The following is a 26,787-nucleotide window of genomic DNA, read 5'->3' as shown; positions in this document are numbered from 1 at the left end:
TCGGACGGGTGGGAAGGGGGAGGAGAGAGAAAATCTATGAGAAGCGTCGCTGAACCCCAATGTAATGTTCCCAGTTTAGAGCAGTAACACACAACTGTCTGCAAAGTTTCACATAACTGCACACAGTAAACGTGAATCATAGCCATTACAGACTGTCAATCGTTTATTTGCAGACTGTTTGTTGAGTTAATTGTAGTTTTGCAGTGGGGTTATCACAGGTGGAGTGATAGAGAAAGTCACAACTAGCCTAATCGTCCCAAAAGAAAGGGGTTAGACTTTGGCTATTGGATAAGGAGCAGGCGCAGCCAGAAGGGAAATGCCTTGTTCTTTTCACTTCATCCACAGAAGGAGATTTCCATATGCAAATAGAAACACTGACATGATGACAAATCAATAGTAATAATAACTCAATTACTTGGCGATATGATATCTGGTAGGAGGAGGGGCCTTTGATAAGGCTTTTATGAGACTGGCAGACACAAGTTAATGCCTCTTAGAAAATAATTAATAATGATCACTAACAACAATTAATAATTGTCATTAATAATGCAGACTACGTAGACCTGCAAACCAAAAAAACCTATATGATGAACTATTACCGTGGTGGAAAGAAACTCAGCAACCCCCGGGGAGTGGGAGATTAGGGAGCGAACTTTAACGTGACTAACCTGGCGAGGCAGAGGACTAGGAAACCACTGGGCTGCCCTCGTAGGGGCAAAGCCTGCGCTGGAGGGAGGAGAAAACAAATCGAGTCCAGGAAATCAGCCATCCTGTATCCCGGGAAACACCAATCAGCGCTCTAGCCAGGGAGGCAGAGGATCGCTCCTCCAGGAGGTGCTCAGACTAGTGCCTGTCACACAGTAACGTGGTACTGCCCAGCTACCGGCTCGCTGCTGCTGCTACTCCAGCCCTCTCCGCAGGAGCGACAGCTTCTGTGGGAGGCTGAGTGCGACCTGCATTCTGAGTCAAGCGCACCTCCTGCACCTGCTCAGCTTTAGGAGGAAACAATACCTTCACCTATTGACAGACAGGCTGTAGGGTTCTGAACAAAGCAGTATTTTTTAGCATTTCCTCGTGGTTAAGTTTTCTGAGTAAACTTGTTTACACACTTGAAGCACCTCGCCTTCTCCCTTTGCTTTCCCGAGCATAGGTTGTAGCCACTGTACTGCTACAGGCCAGCTAGCCGCATTTGTCTATCCATCCTCCAGTTTTATATGACGTTCGGCATCTTACATAAAGAAGTGCACTCAGCTCACATTGCACCGTGCCAGTGCAAAGCTAGCATGAAGTGTATGCTGACAATAATAGCAACAGTGGTCAGTTCATTTCCTTGCCATGCTATGGGACAACCAACCTTTTAAAAAGAAAATAAAATCCAATATTCTCATTTTCCCCCCAAAATCAATATGCCTATTGTTTCCTAAATATGTTTCTTCTCCCTAAGTGTTTATCTGCTAAAGACAATACATTAGAAAAATAAGACAAAAAACACACTTTATACTCAGTCTAGCAAACTAGACATAGATTACAACAGATTTCTCCAGTTAATATTGTCAATGTAATACAGGATGGGCACCCAAATCAGTTAAGTCCAACAGTTACTTTTACAGCCTGATCCTATTTTTGCTAAAGTAAATGAAAAAAAAAACAAAAACAAAAACCATAGAATTCAATAGAGGCAAGACTGGGTCCAAGGATTAGATTCATTAATGGCCTGGTCTTGCCAGGGAGAATTTTCCTATTGATTTCAATGAGAGCAGTAGTGGGTCCCAAATATTTCAGTTGGACTTCCCAGATTTGAGGCCTGATCCTGCCCCCAGACAAGTCAATGGCAAAACTACACTGGAAGCAATATCTGGCCCTTGCTGTTAAATTTCACCCCTGGTTCAATCCAGATATAACATGTTACTGGCATATTTCAGTTAATAGTAAAAGAAAATAAGTACTAAATTCAAGGGGGAAAAAGTTAGTTGTTGCTAAATTACAAGTGCACAGTCAAAGAGCTTCCATACTCACAATGAAATAGGCCCAGTGTGATAATCTTATATATTTCCTAGGAAATTATAATTGTCAAATATTCATGTTTCCTTTCTTCCAAGGTATAATAATGAAAAAAGTGTTTTTGTTGTGTTATCTATGAAAGTGGTGGGTGTTTTTACAAATGAATGAAGTTCTCCTATAGTGTTTCTATAGAACTGTTCTGCCCCTCCCCCATTTCTGGCCAGTCAAAGGAAATGAGAAACAAACATTTCAATCCAAACAAGAAATCCCACAAGGCAACTAACAGAGAACACGCACTGTTTAACTACATAGTGAAACTAAAACAGATTTAGTGATATGTTTGCTTAAAATATAAATAATGAATTTTTCTCATTTTAATAAATATCAAAGGAAACTTTACTAGGTGTATAGACAGTTAGGACTATGTCCATTCATACACTTTCTGTAGTGGAAAATATAGTCTGTTTGCCTTTTTTTGTACAATATTATCCTTTTATTACTGCCAACCAAACAGTTTAATCAGCATCACGATTTGCACAGTGCTTTAAAAGTTTTGACTCTTCTGTCTATCTACTATGAATGGAATTTGATTTCATACCTATGTCATTATGCTCTTGTATAATGCTCTTGCTCTTGCTAATAATTGCTACTATTTTTCTTAATTTAAAAGTTCTTACAAGAGAAGTTACCACTATTGGTTAAGAAAATGTAACTTTTCCAACATTAACTTTTTACAAGTCATTTTGGCTAGTCTCTCTTTCATTATTACACAGTAGGATTCAGAATGTCAAATACTGCAATTAATGTTCCTGCTTATACTAGGTAATGGGCTGGCACAGACGTATTATTCAGCAAAAGTACAATTATTCATTGTTTTCCAGTTTCATTTTAAGAATTATATGGCATTTTGTGACACACTAACAAAATTGCAGTCAATTAGATTTTAAACATTGACATTCTAATAAAACATATATAACTAACCCATTGCAATCTTTTTGAACTATTTCCTTGTCTCAGTCTGCATTGTGTATGCTGCCAATTGATATATGCAAATGCTAAATGCAAGACTAAATTGATTAGCACTTATAATAGAACTTATTATCAAGTGAAAAAAATAATTAATAGTAAGAGAATTGGAAGCATTTCTTATGGTTCCTGCATCTCAACTGGGAAGTACTGATGCATTTCTGCAACATCTGCAGAAATATATTTCCCACCATTGTGTTTATTAACGTCAGCCTTATTTCTAAAATATTCAGTGAGAAATCTTTCTCTAGACTCAATTCAGAAGAAGCGATCCGGGTGATATAGAGTACACCTATTAACGTTTTAACGGCCCCATGCTAGACTGCTGCAATAGTTGCAGGATACAAGTTGTTTACATAGTTTATTTTCTTAATTACATAAGAAGCAGTTTTATAACTCGGACTTCCCAGGAAAGGATTATTCAGTTCTACATGCCGAATTAAAGTTCCCATCAGAAAATAAAAAATGTTATGCTCAAAATAACTTGTAAATGAACTCATTTTTTCATTTCTTTTTGTATTTTGTGCATTGTAGACCCTAGCAATGATATTAGTTCTAGTGTGGGAAAATATTATAATTGAGATCTGGTAAGTTATTTGCAGACTTCAAGTTTTTCTTTACACTGTGCTGACATTTAGTACAGCCCTGGTGAGGAAAACAATACTACCATTCATGGCTCTAGACGTAGATTTCAATCGACTTAAGCGGGCACAATGAAACTTGGTCATTCACTGGTTACCCATATTGTGTTCTCAAATTTTCTCTCCGCAAAAGTATAATGACTCAGTATTGTATAGTTGCATAGACAAGGGCTCAGAACAAGAGACACTAGTTTTGTCTGACGGTGTGAGAAAGTCGTGAAGGGATCTTTTCTTCCAGATGGTGTTAAATTCAGCTGCCTTTTTAACATTGGCCTTGCACAGCAATCTGCTACTCCCTTTTCACAAAGAATAAGCCTGGGTTCCTACTAGTTAACATGCATCCTCACGCAACCTGCAACTTCACGCCAACTGTTTTACAATGCAGTGGTATGCTAAATAAACTTGATCTGGGCTATGCCAATGTTAAAACTAGCCTTCAAAAGCCTACTCAACTTATATTTACAGGGTGTTTTTATTACTTAAAACTGTATTTTATTTGAATATTTTAGGTTTTGAAGAAATCCCATCTTATTAAGAGATCATTTTATAAAACAGTGTTTACGAGTTGAACTTCTGGAAACATAAACTTGGTGGTCATTCTATAGAATTTTAATATAATTTCTTTCCCCCGAATCAGAAGTTTAATGTGAAATGTCAAAGAAAAATCTGGCACATGTTGCAGCGGAGCAGTGGAAGAGCAATAATAAAAATAATGTAATATAACATTGACATGTATTTTATTGATTGATCGTCATGTAACATTTACATGGTACAAAACAATTTTGATATGACAATGGCGAACACATAATTATAAAACTGATCATTTTCCTTCGATATTTTCCTTAACAAATTTACATAAAGGACCAAGAAATAAGCAAAAGCTTAAGTAATTTGACTCAATTGAATGCTTTCAGTAAACAATGGGTTTCCTCAGAAAACATCTTATTGCCTTAATTGAACTTCTTTGAGGAAAAAAACCCCACACACTTTGTAATGTAAATGTTAATTGTACTAGACAATGGCTCTAGGTAAATAGCACCCCTGGACATGCAGTAAATGAAAGGCATATAGGCACTTAACAATGAAAGGTTGTTCTCACAAACAGTGCTTCTAGGGTAAATAAACAAGGGTCTTCTCAACGGTCACTACAGTAGTAAAACTCCGGCACGTGCGCAGCAGCCAAAGTGGGAATTTATGTAAATAAAGTCGGTCTGGAGTTCTAGCTGGAACTAAGTTAAAAGACACTACTAAGCTCTTTAGACATAAAATGACATCTATTTTACAACTATCGATAATATTTTATGACCATTAAGGCAAATCTTCTATTTTAAATAGAAATAGCCATAAACGCAATATGTATGCTCATGTATGCTATTTCTAGATAACTCTTTACTATTTCTCCACTCCTTTCCCCTCTATACGTGTGATGTGACTAGATATAACAAGGCAAATATATATATACATTATATATAAAATATATTTTACTTGTTCCTTCTAATTTGTAAAAAATTCTCAGTCTGTAGAAGGTTGGTCCTTCAGTTTATGAAGAAGGCTGAGAACTGTTTTATTTTGTCTTATATTAATGTACTTTTGAGAGGGTCTATTTCCAATCTAGTATTATATAGTATTGTGCCATTGGAAACATAGTTAGGGCAAGTCCAAGGAAAAGTGCTACCCTTCAGAATCAATCCTGTTCCATTGCGCTTTTAAAAGACACCCAAACTACGGAAATTATAATGACAAATATAACATAAATAGGCATTTATTAAAAACGTTGGGCCGTTGTAAGGCCAAAACATTATGCCTGAGAATTTGTCACTGGGGAAGACAGCAACACTGTAAATAAACTAACTTCTTAGAATTGCTTCATATGTTTCTCTACCTTTCTTTTCTAAATATTCTGTGAAACTTCAACCACAGAAGAAAGGCTAAACTTGATTATAAGAAGCTTAAAGAGTGGTTATAGAATTAGCAGAAGCAGACAGTATGCAGCTCCAGAACAGTTGGTGTTCCCACTTGGGAGCCTGCAGATGGCTGTGGGTGGGAAATGCCTCTACTTTCTTAAGCAATGGAGATGAGTATGGTGTGGTGCACTTGATGTTTTTTTCATACCCCCACCCCCAACAGGGCTGTCTGTCATAGGCTGCCGGGGCATGGCATTGCCACTTGCCCCCGAGCGTGGGAATGGGAGCGTCCAGCCGTTCACATCTCCTGCATTCCGTTTAACGGAATCAATTAGGCAAGACAGACCCTTAGATTCCCCACCCCCTTTCCATTTTTGTCAGGTCTATATACGTCCTAATTATTTCAGTTTGGGATGCCAGAGCAGTTTCCTGGATAGATCTGATCATCCTTAAACAAAAAGAGAGGAGGCGCACACGTGGGTTTTGGAGTAAATGTCACTTTCATTTCCAATGCTAGACGCAGAGTAAGACACAGAACATTTTTTAACAGTTTGACAAGGGGGGAGGCGATCTCGTCTCCATCATGTCTTTCTGCTTCAGTAGCTTCCTCAAGGAAACCCTCTTGGAACAGAGAAGCATCTGTGCTTGCATTTTGAATAGAAGAATAAAAATCAGCCATCACTTTTTTCATCTTTGTCCAGCTCCACCGAGTTCTCAGCAGCTATAAATTATTAAGCTTGCCTACACTCCAGTGTAAACTTTTTTGAAAGTCTGATTTCAGATCATTTGAAATATAACCCCAACTGCTTTGTTTAAGATCCTCCCAGGCAGATTTTCCCAATTTAGTCCACACCATATTATTGTCATCAGCAGCACTAAGATCTTTATTTTTTCGTCTAAGACCTTTTAATTGCATTGAATCATTTTGCAAAATGATACTCGGCATTTTTAAATGTCTTTCTAAAAATTACTTCAGCCCTTCAAATATTAACTTGTTTTATTTAACAGCAAAAGTTGCACATGCATTGTTTACCATTTCCTCTTTGTAGCATATAACTACCCATGCTATGGCATCTAACAACTTAATATTTTGGACTATAAATGTCATCTAATTTCCTCCACTCTCACCTTTAGCTGTAAAAACGTTAGATTCAATAAGCATTCCTGACCTTTCTCGGTTTTTACTGTCTCTTGATGTAGTCTTTCATTTCCACAGGCTTCACGATGATCATGAAGGAGTTTTTACTTTCGGTTATCTAGCTTTATGAAGACCAACACACTCATACAGCTAGATAACCAAAGATAACAACTCGCTTCCTCACAGAATTTTTATTTATTTAGATTTATTTCTTTTCTAGAATCCAGATTCTTTCTGAGAAACAGACGTGTTGTTTCCTCCAAGAAGTACTAGGGGTGCTTTAAAATATTCATCCTCTTATGCAGTTGTGACCTGATTTTTTGTGTGCAGCTAATACACATCCAAAAGAGATCTGTTGCCTTCAAAGTTTATTCCGAACTTTTTCTTTCAGCCAGTAATTTCCGGCAGCGATAGCCAACAATTCATCTGTTAATATCAGAAAACAAAACCAGCTATTGAGGTGCATCAAGAGTGAGAAGTATCCATCCCTTCATAGGCCTCTATTTGCATTGTAAATTGCTTCAGTCTCACGAAAGACTCTTTAGCCTCTATGAAGATGTAAAGCCATCGGCAATTTCCAGCGCAGTGTAAGGAGGAAAAAAATCCCATTTCAGTAGAAAGTGACAAGATGATTCGAGGATCCAGCTCCTGATCCGTTTAGATTATGCACGGTATAGAGCATTTTTACCAAATGGTGGCAGCTTGATTGCAAATATCTTGTGGGTATGTGTGTTTTAGGGGGGAAGCTCCTCGATTTCTCAGGGCTCCTAGAGCTGGGGAGAAGAAGATGCGGTCTTGCTGGCTTGCTGCTGCCTCCGGTCTGAAAGAAGGAGAAAAGGGCCATCATTGGAGGGCTTTCAGTGCCAAAATGTGGACCAGCCCGGCAAGGTCAGAGGTCCTGGACCGCGGGAGACCAAGGTAATGATGATGTCATGAGAAATCTCAAGTACACACGGTTATTGATATGCATGAGTGATCAGCAATCTGCCCCGCGCCATCAACAACAGCAGCAGCAGCACTGGAACAATTTCTATTCTCTCAACCAACATCATCTCCTCTAGCACTACAGACTGCAGGAAAAAATCAACCCGCCGCCTTTTACCTTCCTTGTTGCTAGCGTAGATCGCTCTAATATCCAAAGACTGGAAGAAATCTCTCTCTAAGGACAGATAAAAGCCTTTCAGATCTGGGTAACGTCTTTGCCTGCATTTCTCTTCTGGCAGACCCTGGTTGTGCAGGGAGATGTGATGCACTTTGCTATTGCTTAAAGCAGGGCCTTGCTTTCTGAGACTAGGAATCAGATCTGTATTACGCAGTGAGTCGATGTGTAATTACATTGACAATTTGCTCTGGTGTGTTGTGTTTTAATGGCTTCACATCTCAGTCACGTTTTGTATCTATAGTGATTTGCAGATACTAGCACCATGGCGATTGTGCATTTTTGTTCTGTATGTTGATTCGGAATGCTGCAAGCAGCAGACTCCAGCCTGGCTCCAGTGTATTTTATAATATCTATACTCTCTCTCTCTCTCTCTCTCTCTCTCTCTCTCTCTCTCTCTGTTAGAATGCATCACAGGTGAGCATTGCAGCAATATTTTTCTAACATTGTATATCATTTGGGAAAATGCCTTAATAAAAATGCTGATATATTGTGGGTTTTTTTTAACCACCTACATATATTGAAGAACCACATGCTTATACCACTCAAGGAACTGATAATGCAAGTATTTCTAAATTGTTAAAATGCATTATGTACGGTTTTAGCATTTAAATCTCTCAACTCCTCCCCCCGTGAAAAAATGTTGTACTTTGAATTATGTAGCAGTATAATTGTATAGTGTTTTTAAGCCTAAAGTGCAAACTCTGAAAGGTCTCTCAATTATATGTGATACAAAGAATCTTATTACTGAGCTCTACACTGTTTACTGTTCAGATTAAAAAAATGTACTTCAGCAGCTCATCCATGCTGCAGTTTATATAAGATGCATACTGAAAAATTCAGCATAGATATATAATAGTGAATGCTCTCCACTTATAAATGAATTATAAGTTAAAGATCATGCTGGTACTATCCTTCTAAGGTGTAAAATAAAACAAAATGCAGTATACTACTTATGGCAGTGTTATTTATAGGAAATTCTTCAGAGTCAATTTAAATATATGTTTTGCAAATTAGCCTCTATTTTCATAGGTTGATTTATTCGGGGTAAACATTGCTTTCACAATGTACACAATTATATTGCAACTCGTACTGCATTAATTCTATAGCTTGCTTACAGGGTAAGGCATATACATGTGTGCATGTGTATGTATGTGGAGGTGTATACACGTCTATATATGTGTGTGTGTGTGTCTATTAGTGTGTGTTTCCAGTATAAAATGAGAACTTTATAAAGCAGTTGAATAGCTGATCATAGATTCATATTGGAAACAACATGAAAATGGGAAATCAAAATAATTTAATAATAAGACCAGGCCCAAAATTAACTGACTAAAATACTACCGCCCAGAAATGAATATATTACTAATATGCCAAATGTTGCATTCAGAAATACTACTACTTCTGAAACCATTCATGTGTTTTTGAGATTCTCAACCTTTGAACTGAGCACCGTACTGTTAAATATATGTAATTAAATAGCATCACATAGGAAACAAGGTTATTTGGTATCCAGGCATGATATATACTACAGTATGAGCTAGTCATGCCTGTGATTTTTTTCCCCACATTTTTCAAAATCAAGCACAAAAATAGTTAGAATTCTTATGAACACTCTACTATGTAGTTACTATGCTTCATTATCTCCCAGGCTGTACAGGCACAACAGGGACCACTGAATTAGACATCTGATATATCTAAAGGCACATGATCATTTCGATATTATGTAAAACTCGAATGAGCTTTTCTGAATTCGCAGATAGAAAGATTTTTCCGCAATGGCTAGAGGCAGCAGTGATCAGGCATCTATTACATAAAACAGGCTTGTGAGCTGATGCATTGAATTCTTTAAGTAACAGACAAGAAAATTCAAATAGTGTTTGTGTGTATATGTATATGTCTACACATACACATATGTCCACATTAATTAATGCTTTTAAAACATGTAATCATGTGACAAAATTATCATTAAATGCAAGGCATGATATATCATATTATTTTTATTTAAATTATGATGTTTGAAAGCATACAAAGCATAGCCTTAACACATTAGGTTCTATTCTAAAGACCACCTTACTTATCACACACTATCTCAATAACTGTTATACACATAAATAACTGTTATACACAGGTCACATTTTGTAGATTCAGTGGAATTCTTAGAAGTAAAAATAGCCAACATGAAGATTATAACCTCACTGTTCATTAGCTATATTATCAATTAATTTTTCTACCTTTCAGTTAGCAAATAGGATTCTAAGAAATCTACAGATGTCCAATAAGGCTTAGCCCCAAAATACTTGCTTATTCTGAATATCACAAAGATTTATACATCAATTGATCATATGCATTTTCAGTGACTGTATTACTGTCTAAAATGTGAGAAGTTAAAGCAACTGCAGTTCAGAAGTTACTTTCATATATTTAATATAAATTATCAAGAACAATTGTTAATGTGTTTTCAGATATTTCTGATTTGCTTGATCACAGAAAACTTATTTTACAGTTAGAATGCCAATTTAGAAATAATCTGCATATTGGAAGATACTGAATCCAAACAGTTACACTTGCCTGATCACTCTCTAATGAATTCCTATTAATGGCCTGTAGATGAGGATATGATTGCCATGCTTGTTTTCTAATCTTTTTATAGGTCTCCAGATGGCTGTGACGTAAAGTCGAAACATCCTGCACGGATTTCTTAGGAATAAACAATCTCTCACATTAAAGTAAAAATTTGATGAATTTTTAATTATTAGAATCACAGTTTTGTTCTAATGCCAATCACCTTGTTACCAGTGTATAGGATGCATACAGGAATTTTATTTATGTTCTATACAGTGCATAAGGAATTAGGTCATTTAAGGAATACTCTTTTCATACTTAGTTTGTATATAATTCACATAGATGTAAACCACAGTCCATTAATACAATCCAGGCAATCATTTCCTTTATAAAAGCCATTTAATTACAGCTATTCATATAGCCCAAGTAAGGCACTTGACTGGTTTGCTTTCTAATAAAAGTGTCCTATTATTTATTGTGTGCAGAATTAATTTTTATAGACAATTGTAGATTATATTTCTGTTATGTTTGATATATAACATACAGAAGGCTCTATAATATAAATTCAAACTACAAAAGATATTACAAAAGAAAGATATTTAGACTACTGGTGATTTAAAAAATTGCAAACTCCATTCAATAACTGTTACATGGAAACACTGTATGGGCTGTTAAAGAGCAAATATTTGTATTTTATTTTTATGTTATGTATATTCTATTGGTTGGATTTTATTAAACATGAAATTTTAAAATTACCATTTCTTGATGATCGCCATCCCTTGTGATCCTTCTTCTGAATCTGAATCTGAAAAATAGCCAAAAAAGCAAATGATCATGATTTTAACACTTATAGTCCATGAATTTTGTATGTATAGTGTGTTTGACTATGATAAATATATGTGTGTACAGAAAACGTGGTGTATCTCAATATTTAATATAATCAAATAATTGACTAAAATATTTTAACTCACTATATTTCCTGCAGATGGTTTAATATGCCATAAAGCAGATATAATGAGAAGTGTACTATGGTATCTGAAGGGTTAAACATAACTAACATTTAAATGGAAATAATAATTAATAATAGGGAGATAATACCCACAATTTTTGGTGGGAATTTTATGATTAAGAATAGCAAAAATGTTTTCGGGTTGTTGAATAGAGGGGGCAAAACTGTGATGGCAGATCAGATATTAGCATACTGTAAGCTGCCAGTTACTTGATAAAGGATAGAGGCTCCACCTAGCCTCCAGTTTCAAAATATGCAAAACACACTATGTCAGTATTTTCAAGACAGAATTTTCAGGTGTTTTACATCAGTGATGTCCTAAAATCAATATCATTAGAAAGATATAGGCTATATTTACGTCGTTACTGAACAAGACATTGTATGTGTGAATCTAAATAATGTAATCATATTAGTAAGAAATTAGTGAAAAAATTAGAAAATAATAAAGATATTCATTGCAAAGCGATATGTACTCTTTTATACTTGCATTTGAAGGATTTCTTTTTTATCCCTTTCATGAATGCTCAGTGTTATTTCTTCTCTTGGAAGATGAACACTCGTGCATAAGTTCATTGCCTTCAATTATGCTGCCTACTGGCGCTCTCAGTCCGGGTATGCGCTGTAACTACTAGTATCAAGGTTAGGGGTAGACAGCTTGCCTGTAGACTGTATAGTCCGCTATGTTCGGCCTAAGCTGCCCTGTGCAGCAGCCTTCAGTTCCTGGAAGGGCCTCTGACCGTGGCCGTGACATACTGGCACACTCTTACCCAAGTTCTGAGCTATTCAGCTGCAGAAGTGACCCTCACAGACATTCCCTGCTCAATAACCCACAGTTACACTAGCAATAGGAAATTCAGCAAAGACACCAGTGTAAATTGATTGCTTGGCGTGTACAGTATTTCATTCCTCAGCATACGCATACTATAGAAAGGTGTAGATTTGAATCCGAATTTAGTCTGTGTGAAACATAATACAGCTTCCTATGCTGGACTGTCCAATATATGAATAGTTATAATATCATGCAACCTTTACCAATCACCCCGACATAAAATAATACATATTTTGATCAGGGTGCATTTTGGATAACCCAGGAAGTAATGGCTGCTCGGATTGGAGCTACCCCACTAAACACGGATAAATATAAATCTTATATATCAACTACATGAAATAACCCTTTTCGCATTTACATAAACAAGCATATGCTTACGTTATCAGATGAAAAAAGCTTGAAAATTTGAGGGCAATCAGTTTTAGCTACACTGCTCTAAGGACTACCACTGTGAATAATATTTTTATGTTGATACATTTTCAGAAGATATTCTGGCATTGCTAAAAAGCTTTCTTCATGCTTAAACCCTAATGTTATCCATTTACTGTCAATCTGTTTGGTAATTAATAGTTCACAGATCTAACTTCGTACAGGACCAACAGGTTTAGCATCACACGTACTAAATCAGTTAACCAATATCAAGTCATCATGTAAGCTCGTGAAACTCTGTCCTGTTAATCAGATTTCCCTCACAGTCATCACTGCAAGTTCTGAGAGTTCTAATAAGGCAACGTGTCCAGTCTGTTACCAGAAGAAGCAGCTACTGCCCCTGAACCTGACATAGAGACACTAACCGAGCTCAGACTCATAAAGACACGTTTCTGGATGCACATGTGTGATATGAAGTTCAGTTTTCTCCATTTGACAACGAATTCTAATCCTCTATATTCCCCCAGTTATACTTACTTTTTTTTCTTATAAGAAACATGTGACCCCCCGATCTAGATGTAAGGGCTGAATCTCCGGCTGCAAACAAAGATTCCACGGTCAAGCCCCCCTTAAAACATGGACAGCGGGTTCCTTCACGTCTCCAGAAATGCAGATCATCACCTTTATTTGAAACTGCAGCTTAGTTCCATGGTATAATTCTTTCATGGTTCGTTGATAAATAAGTAAAAAGAGCTTCTATCCAGAAAAACGGAAGAAATAGAAAAAAAAAAGTTTTTTTCTTCCATATTGCTTCCTAAGCCCCAGAGTAGAAAGTGAAGTGTTGTACGTGAGGCTTTGCAAGTTTTTGGGGGGGTTTGGCCAAGGTCTAGTCCAGCCCTCTCTGCTGAGGAGGACGTGCTCTGAAATTCAACCAATTTCCCCAAAGCTTTTGTTGCTGATGAACTGAAGCCCTATTGTTCATCCATTGCCATGGTCTTTTTCAGTTCCTACTATACGTTATGCGTTGCCAGAGATAATGAATTTGCACCAAACCCTCTCATAGTCCCTTCTGACAGACGGAACAAATTAGAAATGTCTAGTCTAAAGAAGAGCAATGGCTACATTGTCCTATAGTAGGAGGGAAGCACTCATTTCTTTGGAAACTTACAAAAATTGTCCCAAGAAGTTGCGTTTTCTAGAGCGTTTTCATCCAGTTAACTTTTGAGGAACAGTTTCTTCTGCGTCTTGTTTCGGGAGGCATTGCCATTATGTGGGACTTTTCTCCAAGTCAAAACAAAATGAAACCAAAACCTCTTTCACTTGCAAACTTGTAGAGGGACCTCTCGTCAGCGCATTGATTTCTGGAAGGAGGGCTGGTTTTGTTTCTCAGTGCTCTGGACTCAAAACAAGGGGGACAGCATCGACAGTTTTAGTAAATGGATTTTAGGAGGGATTTATGGAGCTTAGTGGGAGCCATTGCAAAGAGAGAGCTAGAAGGGGGGGGGGTTAAAAAGTTGGGGGGGGTTGAGCCTGTGGAGAGCATAGAAAGTAAGAAGGTCTGGTATTATTGTGTGTGTACAGATATGGGCATGTACTAGTGAGACTGTGAGGACTCACCGTGTAGAAGCATGGGCGTTTGCGAGAATGAGAACGTGTGTGTGTGTTTAAAAGGTGTGTTTGTGAAGGAAGGCTGTTAGAACCTTTGTATAGGGTGTGTGTTCGTAGGAATGTCTGTATGCAAGGCTGTGTGTTGATGGGGAAGAGTGTGTGTGTAAATATGTCTTTGGGTGGGTGTGTTTGTAGAATGTATCTGTGCATGGATACGCGTGTTTTCTCTATGGTGGTGAATCGCTTTATTGAATGTGTGGGTGTCAAGAAGTGTGTGGGTGAAGTGTGTGTCTGTGTGCACGGCTGGGTATTTGTGACGAGGGGAGGCGGGCGGGGGAGGGGCAAAGTAACGAGAAAAAAAACCCACAGATGAGTATCCCGTATGGAAATGTGGCTGCAGGGAGATGAGAAGGAAGCGGCAAAGATAGACGCAGACTGAGAGCACCGAGCACTCTGCCCCCAGATTTCCCGCCAACTGTAGCCAAAGGACAGACGGTCACTCGTGTCCTTCTCAGTGGCCGTCACTTCAATCGCACTGCCACAATCACACGCACAGCCATACCATGGGGATCGTAGGTGCTGCTTTCCACCATAAACTATGAGAGAAGACAAAGAGGTGTGTGTGTGTGTGAGAGAGAGAGAGAGAAGTCGCTAGCTTGCAGTTTACATATTTCATCTGGTTTACTATAAGGCTGATCGTGTCAAAATCTACAGAAATGCCATGAAACATACCACTGGCACGAGAAAAGGAAAAGTTAGATATTAAGGAAACATGTCCATGATTTTCTAAAACTTGACTGCCAATAATTCTGAAGTCTAATCTCGAGAAATCCCCCTGCCCATAACGGTTCTTCAGGCCTATGTATATAGAGAGAGGAGCAATAAAAGATGAAGTCAGAGAGAAGAGGAAGCGCAGCTTCGGAAAGCCCCTCTCACATCTGCTGTCTTCTGTCTCCGTTTTAGTTAATAAGGCACCTTCAGACGTTCAGAATCCAGGGTATCCTTAGATTCAGTCTCTCCTTTCAAAAAGGAGATATGAATGGAAAACCCAGAGAAGTGCTTATGACCAAGATTTACTCGCAGATCAGTGCCACCCCTGGGTATAGCAATTAGGTTTACAAGGCATGCGAGTGAATCGCTACGAGCCTGGCGATTCTTCTGTTTCTGTCTCTTCTTTTCAAACCGACATTGTCAGCAGCAGTTCCCTTACAGCCACTGTACAGAACACTGTATCAGTAACCAGGTACCACAGGAAGCACATTGAACACTTACGCTGACGATTTACCTGCACCCATTGAACTCACGTCTATCTTTTAATATTTGCTGTTTTGGGGGGGGGCGGGGTTAGCGAAAGTCGACTTTGTATATTCCCGCTTATTATCTTCTGGAAAGCAGCAGCAACTAGGTCCCATTTTTGTTGGTGGGATAATTTACAGCACGTTGCGTTTGTTTGCTTTGTTTTGCTGTTGTTTGGGGAGGGAGGGAGGGAATAGTTCTAACGTTTATTTTACAGGGTAGAAGCGCTGATCAGTTTGGGTGGGTTGCAAACGGGGATGGAGACGAGCAATGCAGCTGAGGAAGGCTCTTCACACGTGTCCAGCTGCCTTTTCACGGCTTCTGCAGCTCAAGATGCTGTTGCGGCTGCTGGCTGGCTCCCGCCTCCGCTGCCGCTGTAATATATCCTCTCTGCCGCTTTTGCCGTTTTCGAGCTGCAAAGCTGCATCTCCCCCTCTCTCTCTCGTCTGTTTTCCCCATCCCAGCTTCACGTTCAAGGTTTAACAGCGAGGTCACGTCCATTGACGTCAGCTTGAGTCTTACTGTACGTCCGGCTGCATTTACATACATCAAGGAAATTAGGGCATTAAAAATATGCAAATCCTGCTGCTTGAAGAAGAGACTGTAGATTCCCGGAGCGATCGTCCCTGTTATTGAAGATTGTAATTAAAGGAACAGAAACAAACCAACCCGCACCCCCGCACTCCCCCAAAAAACAACAACAACCAAAAACCCCGAATGACAAATATCTGTTAGGCAGTGAGAAGAGGTTTCTGCTGCTCCGGTTCTGTGGCTGAGGACGGCCGGCCTGCAGCGCTGCACGGAGAAGAGAACAGGTTAGAGGAGGCTGCTCCAGACGTCTCTCTATGCATAATCAGGGCTTCACCGCTGCGCCATTCTCCTCTCCTCCTCCTCCTGCTGCTGCTGCTCCTGTTGGTTCCAGCGTGTATTATTTTTAATACTGATGCATATGTAAAGGTATATTTGCATTTTTTTAATTTACTGAAAGTTACAGGCTATCGCATTTTCTTTATATTTTCCTCCTTGACTTCAAAACAAAAATCCTTTTCTTTTATTTTTTGCAAGACTGCTCTGCTGTATGTGCTCTACAGTTTCCTCCCTGCTTCTGGTTGTATAAGGTTACCAAATATGTACATTGTTAATACAATTCAAGCTGCACAACATTCTTGTTTGGTCTTAAAAGGAGAGGCACATATTACTGACGTGTACCTTGATCAGCTGTAATGGCAGCAGCTCGCGAGTGAAAGTTTGCTCTCCTAATTAACTTCATATTAGAAAAAAATACCATTTCAGGGGACAAGGCAATCTAGATAACTCGCGTAATAGGAACTGTTTCAAACGATTTCTAATATTTCGGTGCTGATTTACGACCTATATACGCACGTATTTCTCTGTTGATTTCAGGAATCTTTGATTTCAAAATATTCTCTTTAAATTGTGTAGATCTAGGTATGGTCAGCTTTCTCCAAGGAAGACATTTTCAACCATGTTGTACGTTCTATCTTAACGGCTACATTAATAATGTACTACATTTTATTTTTAACTTGTGTGGCTTAAAACCGACACCTATGTGATTGAAAAAGCATTTTATGTGTTATTTTAAAATATTGCCGATACCATTACATTTTATTTATCCTAAATTCCACAGGCCTTGAAGTATGTTAAAACAATGTTAGATTATTTCAGTTTATTTTAATGGGGGGAAATATTTTTTAAACCACAAACAAATAGTTTAAACTGTTTAAAAATAAAATATCACCGTCTTTCTAGCAATAGTATGCTTTAAAAATGTAGAATTTCGTACCATAAAAAGAACAATGCCCGCATGTGTACACACATTTTTTAAATTAAATAAGTCTAAGCATATGCATAGGTAATAAGTTACAGTATGAATGACTTACCTGCACGAACGAGTAGGGCAAAAGTTAGCCCTCCGCAATGATTGTAATGCATATATTTCGAAATACCTATCAGAGTGTAATTTTCATTCTACATTATTCAGCACCTGTTTCACAACATGTATACTTTAATTCTTTAGCGATTCTTATGGTATTTCAAGCGTTGCCTCTTGCTCTAGTTTTACAAGCCCTACACTAAAGTGCTCATATGATATGTCACCCAATAAAAAGTGGTCAGATGGCCACACTTAAAACATTAAAAAAAAACAACGGAAACAGGCACTACCATCCATTAGGTTAGTTCTTACCTTTCCATATATAGCACCAATACATTAGGAAAGTACATTTTCTACACATTTTTATGAATAACTGTAGGACTCCACAACTGATTGCAGAGTCGCTGATTTACATGTAACGTTGGGGACACCTAGCTGGCTAAAACAATTCAGTCTTCTAGGCTGATTTTAATGAAAACCTGTGAATCATAGCTCTCTGCCTCTATATGAAGAGAGAGAGAGATGCACACTTACGTGCACGTACATATGCGTGAGAATAACATGCATAACTTGTATAGGCACAGGTACATGTTTGTACATATAGACGTATATCTGTGTGTGAGTGAGTGTACATAGGTCTGCACTCTACATATATCCCTGTTATATAATGCACAGCTCTCTATGTCACGCATCCGTCTGCGGTATACACGTTATGTCTATATGGGTAGATAGATGCTGTAACCATATCTCTAGCATCTCCTTCTCTGTGCCTGGTCTCCCTTAGTGGTGCAGGGCAGTGCCCGATGCGCCTGGATGGCTAGTTGCCGCTGCATGTGCTGCTGCTTACCCCGGGGCCGGTGGGTCGCTGGGTGCCGCCGCTGGAGGGTGGGGAGAGCCGCTACCGCGCTGCCTCCGGTGCCGGTGCTCTGTCCCAGCCAGGCTGCCTAGACAGCAGTGCCTGAGCACCCCCCCCCCATCACCCGACACCCCCCTCCACACACACACCCGCCCCTAGCCCTGTATTACCATATGGAGGCCGAGTCCCTGCGAATCACAGCAGCAGCGGGCGGTATTTGAATAAGCCCCGCAACCAGCACAAACCCCAACTCCTCCGCACGCAGCTCTATCTGCAAGGGCCACTTTCCCGGCCCTCCTGCACCTTGCAGCCCCTCCCCCCTCCAAGGCATGTGCCACAGGGAGAGCAAAGGACAGCTGTCTTGCTTCAGTCACTTGCCACTTTAACACTAACTTGGCGAATAGAATATGAACAATAAATATCGCTCTCCCCCCCCACATTACGTTACACATTAGTTACCTAATACTGAGCATTTGCAAGCTAAACATACAGGGATATAGATTTAGCGCCACATTCATACATTTCCCGTGTGTTTTCTAAAATGTCACAGAAGGATCATTATTCATTGCACATATTTTACTCAGAAAATACCTAGAATCTGGATAAACATTGGATCTAAGAGATGGAGCAAGGTATTTGTAGAAAGAAATTTTAATTCTTGTTACAGCTTCTTTTCTTTCTTGCTTGCTTGCTCTTTCAATGTAAAAGATACATTATTTCAGCCGATCATACTGTAAATAATAAGACGAGTACAGGCACACTTTACAGGTGGGCACTCATTCTTTGGAATTCTTTAAAGCTTATTTTAGTAGAGAGAAAAAATATAGTTCTGGAGGACTGACGTTTTCACATCACCCAAACCCTTTACTGTAAGCATTAAAAAAAATTAACATCAATGCCCTACATTTTAAAAGCACCTGCACTTTTTCAATAAGACGCAATTCTATTTATTTATTTATGGCCCCCACAACATTACTAAATTAGGACACTGGTTTCCCTGTACAAAAGCTTCCCTTAACTACGGTGAATACATCTCACGAGGGCTAAATCCTCTCCTTTGGAAACAAAAAATCAAAACTGCCCATCCTTTTGCTGATTAATAATCTCTTACATGACATCTCAAGGCAGAGAACAAGAGCAGCGGTAGGAGAAGAGAGGACAAGAATTTTAATACCTAGGAATTTAATTAATATTTCAAATAATTGCTAAATCGTTAGATTTTTCGGAACTGGGGGCGGGGAGAGGGGTGACGTGCGGCAAACTCTTTGTTGGATAGATTTTAGTGAGTCGATAATATTGTGAGGCTTCAAAACGCTAACTTCAGCATCAATCATGGATAAGTAGCCAATGCAGCTGTGTTTCCGTGCACGCAGTGTTCGTAGCTTTAGCACTTACGGAATAAGCATTAGCCACCTTTTCCTGATGGCTTTTGTGTTATTTTATTTTCTTCATCAGTTTACATCTTGGCATAAATATCAATAAAGTTAAGATTTGAACTGATCCATTATTTCACTGGTTTCTATAATAATCTGCCCAAAATGCTGATTAAACCTTTTTTTTAAATCCACCGGGCTCGCTGAAGTCCACTGCTGTTCTTCTAGTACTGTACAGAGATAAAGTGAAAAGGTGGCGGGGTTAGGGGTGGGTGGGACAGAGGTTGGATTCATGTCCCTCACCCCATTCATTTATCTATTCCCTTCCCAATAACTGACACAACTTTGTGGCCTTGTCCAACAAAGCCCCAGTATGATGGGCAGGTAAGAAAGGTGAGATAATACTGTCACTAAAGAGAATATTTACAGCCCTAATAGGTCCCTGGGGGAAAGGGATCGGGCGGGGCAGTCTGTGCCTTTGGACGGCTCCGGCCAGCAGGGAGATAGCGACACCTACTGGTCGCCCACATAAACCTACATGGTTGCGGGGGGCTGCGTGGGGCTGAGTTTAGATAAAAGGCTTAAGCAGAGCCAACATCAGGCTCGCTTTTCCTATCGAATAATGAAAGGGAATCATTAAACCAAGCTCATATGTGTAACCCTTCAAACTCAGAATTTAACAGAGCCAAAGGGTCTCGTCAAAAGATATTAACCGAAATTAAAATAAAAAATAACAAGCACTGGAGAGTCAAAGGCGATTGTGATATTCAGCTCACGAAACGCTGCTTCTAAAAGAAATCGACCTACTCTCCCTGTTATATAGGCATAAGAGCTCCAACCTACTTTAAGTCTGAAGTTAAAACGCTCCCCCTTCCAGTGATGATCAGGATTATAGTATTCAGACATTACTGACCTGATGAGAATCATTTCAAACCCTTAACTGCGGAGTAGGTCCTTCCCGGAAAGTTGGGACACAGTGGGTACCAGGACCGAAGAAGGGCAGCACTGGCAAGTCCTTCATATCGCCCCCACCTCACCCTTTCATTCACCCACGACTGTGCCCAGGTTGAGCCTTTGTCCTGCTATGGTGGTTGTTTTTAATATGGGGGAGGAGAGGAGGGAAAAGAATATTCTAAAAATCATTTCAGCAGGGACATTTCCCCAAGGCTTCAGCTTTCCAGTGTTAGGACTAAAAGATAAGCATGTAACAGTAAATGTAATTTACTGTTAAAGGCAGCAGTATTTCACAGACCATTTGAGGAGGCATGGATGACCTTGACAATAGTCTAGTTTTAGTATTTAAGCTTAAAAAAGAAAATTTGTTTTATTTAATTTGTATTGGTACTGCATGGAAATAACACATCCTAGCTACTCCCAATGTACATTGAGTAACCTAAGTGTTTCTTGCGGCCTCTTTTTTTGTTTGTTTGGGGGGGTTGTTTGTTTTTGTTATCACTCTAAAATTAAGGGTCGGGTTAATTTTACCAGAAAGATATGTTTACGAATGTAAACACTGGTAGAGATATGATAATCTTGTTAGCCTGCTAGCAGGAACGCACACACGAAGATGTAGATTATAAATTTGATTGGATTAACTGCTTTTAAATGTTTTTGTTATTTTTGGTAGTCTACTAACTGGGCCTTTATACAGTCAAGTTTGGATCGGTAATTGACTTCCAAGACTTCCTTTTAGCATTTATTTTTAAAATAGGCTCATCTTTAAGATACAGTAGAAGTGGGAAAACAAGCTTACCACAATTCAAGGGCATTTCTATGTACCTGCAACAGTTTCTTTCTTTTTACTTACTTATTTTGTATTTTAAATAAAACGTTCACCTCTTTAACTATTACGAAAGAGTGTGCCTCAGACCCATTAAATATGTATTTTAAAAGGTAATATGGCTGACATATGCTGTCGTAAAAGTGTCTGTGCCACAACTACCTTTCAGAGGTTTTAACTTCCTTTCAATCTGTGCATCCAGATGTAGGTCCCCAAAGCAGGTATGCTTTAAATGTGCATTAAGGATAATAAACAAAACTTGGCTACCTCTCAATTACATTATATCTGAGTCTGTATGAGCCCTATACCCACAACATAATAATATTAACGTTTTCTTTTTAGGAAGTATAATACAATAAAAAGGAAAGATACTGACAAAGATATTGTATCTGGTCAAGGATCTCACCTATACCCACAAAGCTAAAACAAAACGAAAATCAGATATGTCTTTAAGTATTGAAGAGGTATCTAAATACTGGGTGATCGCACCTTCTGCAATATGGATAATAACAAACCGCTTTCCCACTAATACGACAGTTTATTTGCCTGGGTATTTTTTGTGGATATTATTGTTCTTTTGTTTTAATGACACCAGACAATGTTGATTTTGTATCTGGCACTAAGGAATTTAATACTTATTATTTTGCATTGAAAATAATGACGTTCCCCCAACCTATCCACTAAAAATTAGTTATCCATGGGGATTACTGTAACAATATTCCTAAAAACAGCACGGATATGAATTTAAAGTTTGATCTTGTTGCAGAGCAATCGGCTTGTTCTAACATATTTCCACATTTCAGAAAAATTTATTAGTTCTAAAATTTAATACCTTTATTAAAATACGTTTTGTTGTGGGGTATGTGCTCGTGTTAACAAATAGTTTCAGGCATCTCTTAATACATTCTCGTGTCTGATAATATAGTAACTATTTAACAAAACACCACGGGATAGTAAAAGGCAAAAGATTTATATGAACTGAAGAGAAACCAGAGTACATAGAAATACTATAAACACAGGAAATCAGGATTCTCCTTTGTTCCAATATATTAACTACAAAACTCGTTTTCTGTATTAGGTTTCCCCCCTCTCTCTTCTTTTAAAGCTTTTGGGTAGGAATGAATGAATAAAGAAATAGAGCTAGTGATCAGCAGAGCAGTCGACATGCATTAATCAAGACATGAAAATGTAAACCTCTAACAATTCCTATCGATAAATTGGCGTGCTAGCTGGGCAGGCTAATTGTGGCAGCAGGCATATTGCACAAAATCCTGGAAGTGGCTGGCCAACGGATGTAGATTGCAGATGATCAAAATAATGATGTTGCGGGGAGAGGGAAGGGTCATTGCACCTTAACCCACCTTTTCAGGGGGAAAAGCCCCAGCACAGAAGTGAGGGCTTTTAAAAAAGAATTGAACATCCCACTTTATGTGAAAGTTCTTTCTGAAGCCATATCTGCGTTTCCACTTTGCCTAAGCAAGGTATACGTTTCTTTCTTTGAACCGACTTTATACCTGTCTCTCAAAAGTATCCCCATGGAGACTGTAAAACTTGGCTTAGTTGCATTTCTGATTCCTCCAGCTAACAGAAAGGTAGCCAATGTTATGGGCAGGACAAATGTCAACTTTATCCCCACCAGAGTGAACAGGCATCCCGGGTACACATCCTTACAAAAGTCAGCCCTTACTTCTTCATTAAATAAACCATAGCTAGATGGCTGGCAACTTTAAAATCCGTACGCACGCAGTCTCACACTAATGCGCGACATGTGGCTATGATCCTGGGCGTTCCAGCTTTCCCTGAACCCGTGTGCGTATAAATTCTTCTTCCCTACACGTGCAGCCCCTCATTGAATACAGCCCTCAGTGAGTGTGTGTGTGTGTGTGCGCGCGCGCGCGCGTGTAAATACGCCTATAGGCAGGTCGTCATCAGGTGATCAGGCTTGTAATCCAATAGTATTTTTTCGTGTAAATAAGATTTGTCATTAACAGTAAGAAATTAAAAGAAAAGAAAGGGAGATTCGAGGCCGGTTGGTGAAATGGCCTCTAGCTTTCCCCTGCTGCTGCTGCGCCCGGCGCAACCCAGTGAGCCCGGCACTAAACTTTCTCTCCGTGTTTACAGGAAATCAGCGTTTCCTACGAAATAGGCGAAGGGACCGAGTGCACCCAGGCTATCTGGGAGGAGTATTGGCAGGGAGGGAGGGGATACTGCTGCCGATATTCTCATTCCACCTCCTCCGTTGTCCACCCTGCCCCAGCTCAGGGAAAGCGCCCGACCACCCTCACCCACCAAGTGGGTAAGCATCGCCTCGCCGTCTCCAAAGCGCACGGGGTTTGGGACACACCTTGCCCCCAGGGCCTGGGCACTAAGGGGAAAGGCCATCAGACTCCTACCAGGTGATGGGCAGTGCCCAGTGGCGGCGGCGGCTGGTGCCCCTGTACTTACCCCAGCGATGCCAGTGTGAATGGTGGCCGGGGCGCTTGCACTCCCACTTTCCCAAGGCTGCCTGCTTGCGAGAGGTTCAGCTCCTGTCTCCTCTCGTCAGCCTCTCCTCATGACACACGCACACCCTCGCTCACATAGAGCATTGACTTTCCGAGCCAAGCCCTGCTCATTCAGCCTTCGCCAAGAGCGAGGGAGAGGGGAGGAGGGGTGACCAGGATGCTGCCCTCACCGGGCTGCAACGTGACGCGCCCCCTTCGCCAGACATCAACCACCCACCCCTGGACGGAAAAAAAAAAAAGCCTAGGAGGGAGTCTGATGTGCACGTCAGCTCCGAGCTGACCAAGGGCCGGGGAAGTACAAAAGCCTGTCTGCTAGGCCCCCTTCCTGCTTGTTCCACTGATTAAGCATGCAGGCGTCCGAAAGGGTGGGAAAATCCAGGGGAATGGGACCGCGAGCCACTTTCATCTCCAACTCGGTTTAATGAGGGCGATCCTGCAACCCCTGCCTCCCGCCACATCCCGGGCAGCACCAGCAGCCGGCTCTTCTCCTGCCTCCTTCTCTCACCTCGGCGCAGCAGCCCCTGCATTTCGGGGCTGCTCTCCCTAACGAGGGGAGGGCAGTTCCTCCAGCCCCATGCAAATAGCCCTCTACATAGCTTTAGATTGTGCCCAATACGTTCGGTGACTTTTTCCTCTTGAATTTATTTTAAAGGATTGTGTTTTTTGGGGTGGGGGGAAGGTAACCTCGACACAGAATCTGTTCATTCCCTCCCGGGAGTTGGCCCCACACAAATGAATTCAGCAGACAAACTGCTGCGTGGCGTGATAATGCAGAGGTGTCACTCAAGGTCCAGGTGGGTTAGGGATTCAGCAAATGAGCACCTCAGTTGTTTCAAAATGCGCTCCTTTCCCAGTCGTTCAAAATGTTTCTTGAGAAGGGAGACAAAACACAAAATTAAAAGGTATTGAAAAATGGAAACTGACAGGAGTGGGGTGGGGTGGGGTGGGGAGATGCTTTAAACAACAGATTAAGACAGATAACATCTGGGAAGTCTTTGCCAAAGGGTTTTTAGTGCAAACTGGGCATAGAAAGACGCTCAAATAATTTTGTGGATTTGGTTAAAACACTGTCTGTTTATCAATCCAGCCCCATCGTCAGTGCTCTGTTAAACAAATCAAAGCAGGCCTCCATTGTTAATTCTATAGGAGGCTTTATGAATTATAGCTCCATTGCTCGCTCTCTCACCTACACACAGAGACACACACACCTATCTTTTTTGGGGGAGGGGAGGGAGAGAAAAGCAGTGGAAACTTTCTGTATTGAAAGACAACTAATTGTCTTCTTGATTTCCTTGTTGAACTGAAGGTGAACTGCAACATTTTTACAAACGATTCATCTACACAGAAACCTGTTTACCTTTATATTCAGCCTAGATGTTACAGCACAGAATACCTAAACAACCCGCTTGGAAAACAACCCCCATACATTTCTAATTGTTACATTTACCACAGTTTGTTAACAATTTACACAACAGTGATTCCATCAGACAAAATCTCCTTTCCTCTGCAATGCAAAATATGGCATAATATGATTTGGCAAATAACTGATGGGTCTGCATAGTACAACTGCAAGATTGTGGTTCGTGACGAGTTATGTAAGTGATATGTGTCTGTACAGAGTGGGGGATTGCAAACATTAAATTACAAAGACTTTGACGCTATGTTTTAAGATTAATTTACCTGTCATCTTCTATTTCAAAATAACCGAGTTAAATTAAAGAGCGATTGTATCAATGATCTTGAGGTAAAATGGATAAACAGGAAGTTAGTTTTATTTTAAAAGTAGACTGGGTATATCTAAATAAAAGTGACGTTTGCTTGGTGTAGAAGGAAAACAAAATTAAATGATTGTGAAATAAATAATTTAACTCTCTCTATAATATTATAAACCTAGACAAATCTTTATTTTCCCCAAGATTTTGGCATTATGTGAAGTGCATAATGTAATGAGTATAAATATCTGCATATAACTATGTATAAAGTTAATTTTATTCTGATATAATGTAAACATTAAAATATCTGAACTATATTTTTTCATTAAAATGATTATCAATGTAACTTATTGTCTTGCAACTCAAATCCTAAAATTTGCTTTAAGTTTTAAAGGTGAACTCGCCTAACACGCCCACCCCGAAAAAATACGCACATAAATGTTAATATATTACAAACTGCTGGATAACAAATGTCTGCATATTGTTTTATAACATGCCTTAATCTGAAACATGTAACATTTCGACAGATTATCAATCAAATTCCGGTAATAAACAGAGTAATTTTTCCTTACATTGTGCATCAAAAATTCCCAGTGACTTTACTAAGGACCATCAGTTGCCTGGTGTATATTTATTGCTGAGGTAGTTCACATTCAGGTTTATTCTTCTCAAAAGCATTACCTATATATACAGCAACGACAACATACTTTCAATATATGCCTATATTGTTTCCAGCATACAAAAACAGCTTATCTGTTTCTGGGCATGTCAACTGCAGCGACGAGTGAAACGAGTTGCTGTCGATCTTTAAGAATTCAAGAGACAAAAAAGTGGAGAAAAATAATCAGATTGGTCCTACTGTCATTGAAGTCATTAGGAGATTTTCCATTTAAAATAATTATATGGCACCAGGATTGGGACCACTTGTTTTGATTCTGGCTGAAATAGTTTGTCTTCTGGTTGAAAAATGGTAGTTCTACAGCCAGTTTATTATTACAGTTGGAGACTTGATTCTAAAAAGCAAATGTAAGTGAATGTAAATGACTTCCTAGTGTTTACAAACGAGATTTAAGACGAAAAAAGTGCTTAATTTTACATGCTTTTTTAAACTCACTATTGTTTT

At 39.4% G+C, this 26,787-nt stretch overlaps 1 long non-coding RNA gene across 6 annotated transcripts in view; it reads right to left on the bottom strand.

Annotated features, from left to right (window-relative positions):
• Positions 1-26,787, bottom strand: part of LOC115653333 — a 157,757-nt gene that overhangs the window by 126,611 nt on the left and 4,359 nt on the right. Inside the window, exons 1-2 of one of the 6 annotated variants that reach the window (XR_004000902.1) lie at positions 23,894-24,048; positions 11,191-11,233 (exon numbers count right to left, since the gene is read on the bottom strand). The exons of 1 other annotated variant lie outside the window; for it this stretch is intronic. This is a non-coding gene — a long non-coding RNA (uncharacterized LOC115653333). Of the gene's footprint in view, positions 1-11,190; positions 11,234-13,178; positions 16,490-18,286; positions 18,412-18,465; positions 19,038-23,893; positions 24,049-26,787 lie in introns of those variants that run through there. 4 more of the 6 variants (XR_004000904.1, XR_004000903.1, XR_004000905.1 and 1 more) reach the window with 4 other exon arrangements.

This window comes from Gopherus evgoodei, chromosome 6 (genome assembly GCF_007399415.2).
Source record: "Gopherus evgoodei ecotype Sinaloan lineage chromosome 6, rGopEvg1_v1.p, whole genome shotgun sequence".
In the NCBI taxonomy this organism is placed as follows: domain Eukaryota; kingdom Metazoa; phylum Chordata; order Testudines; family Testudinidae; genus Gopherus; species Gopherus evgoodei.
Note: the sequence above shows the minus strand (reverse complement) of the source record. Positions and strands in the feature narration are given on the sequence as shown.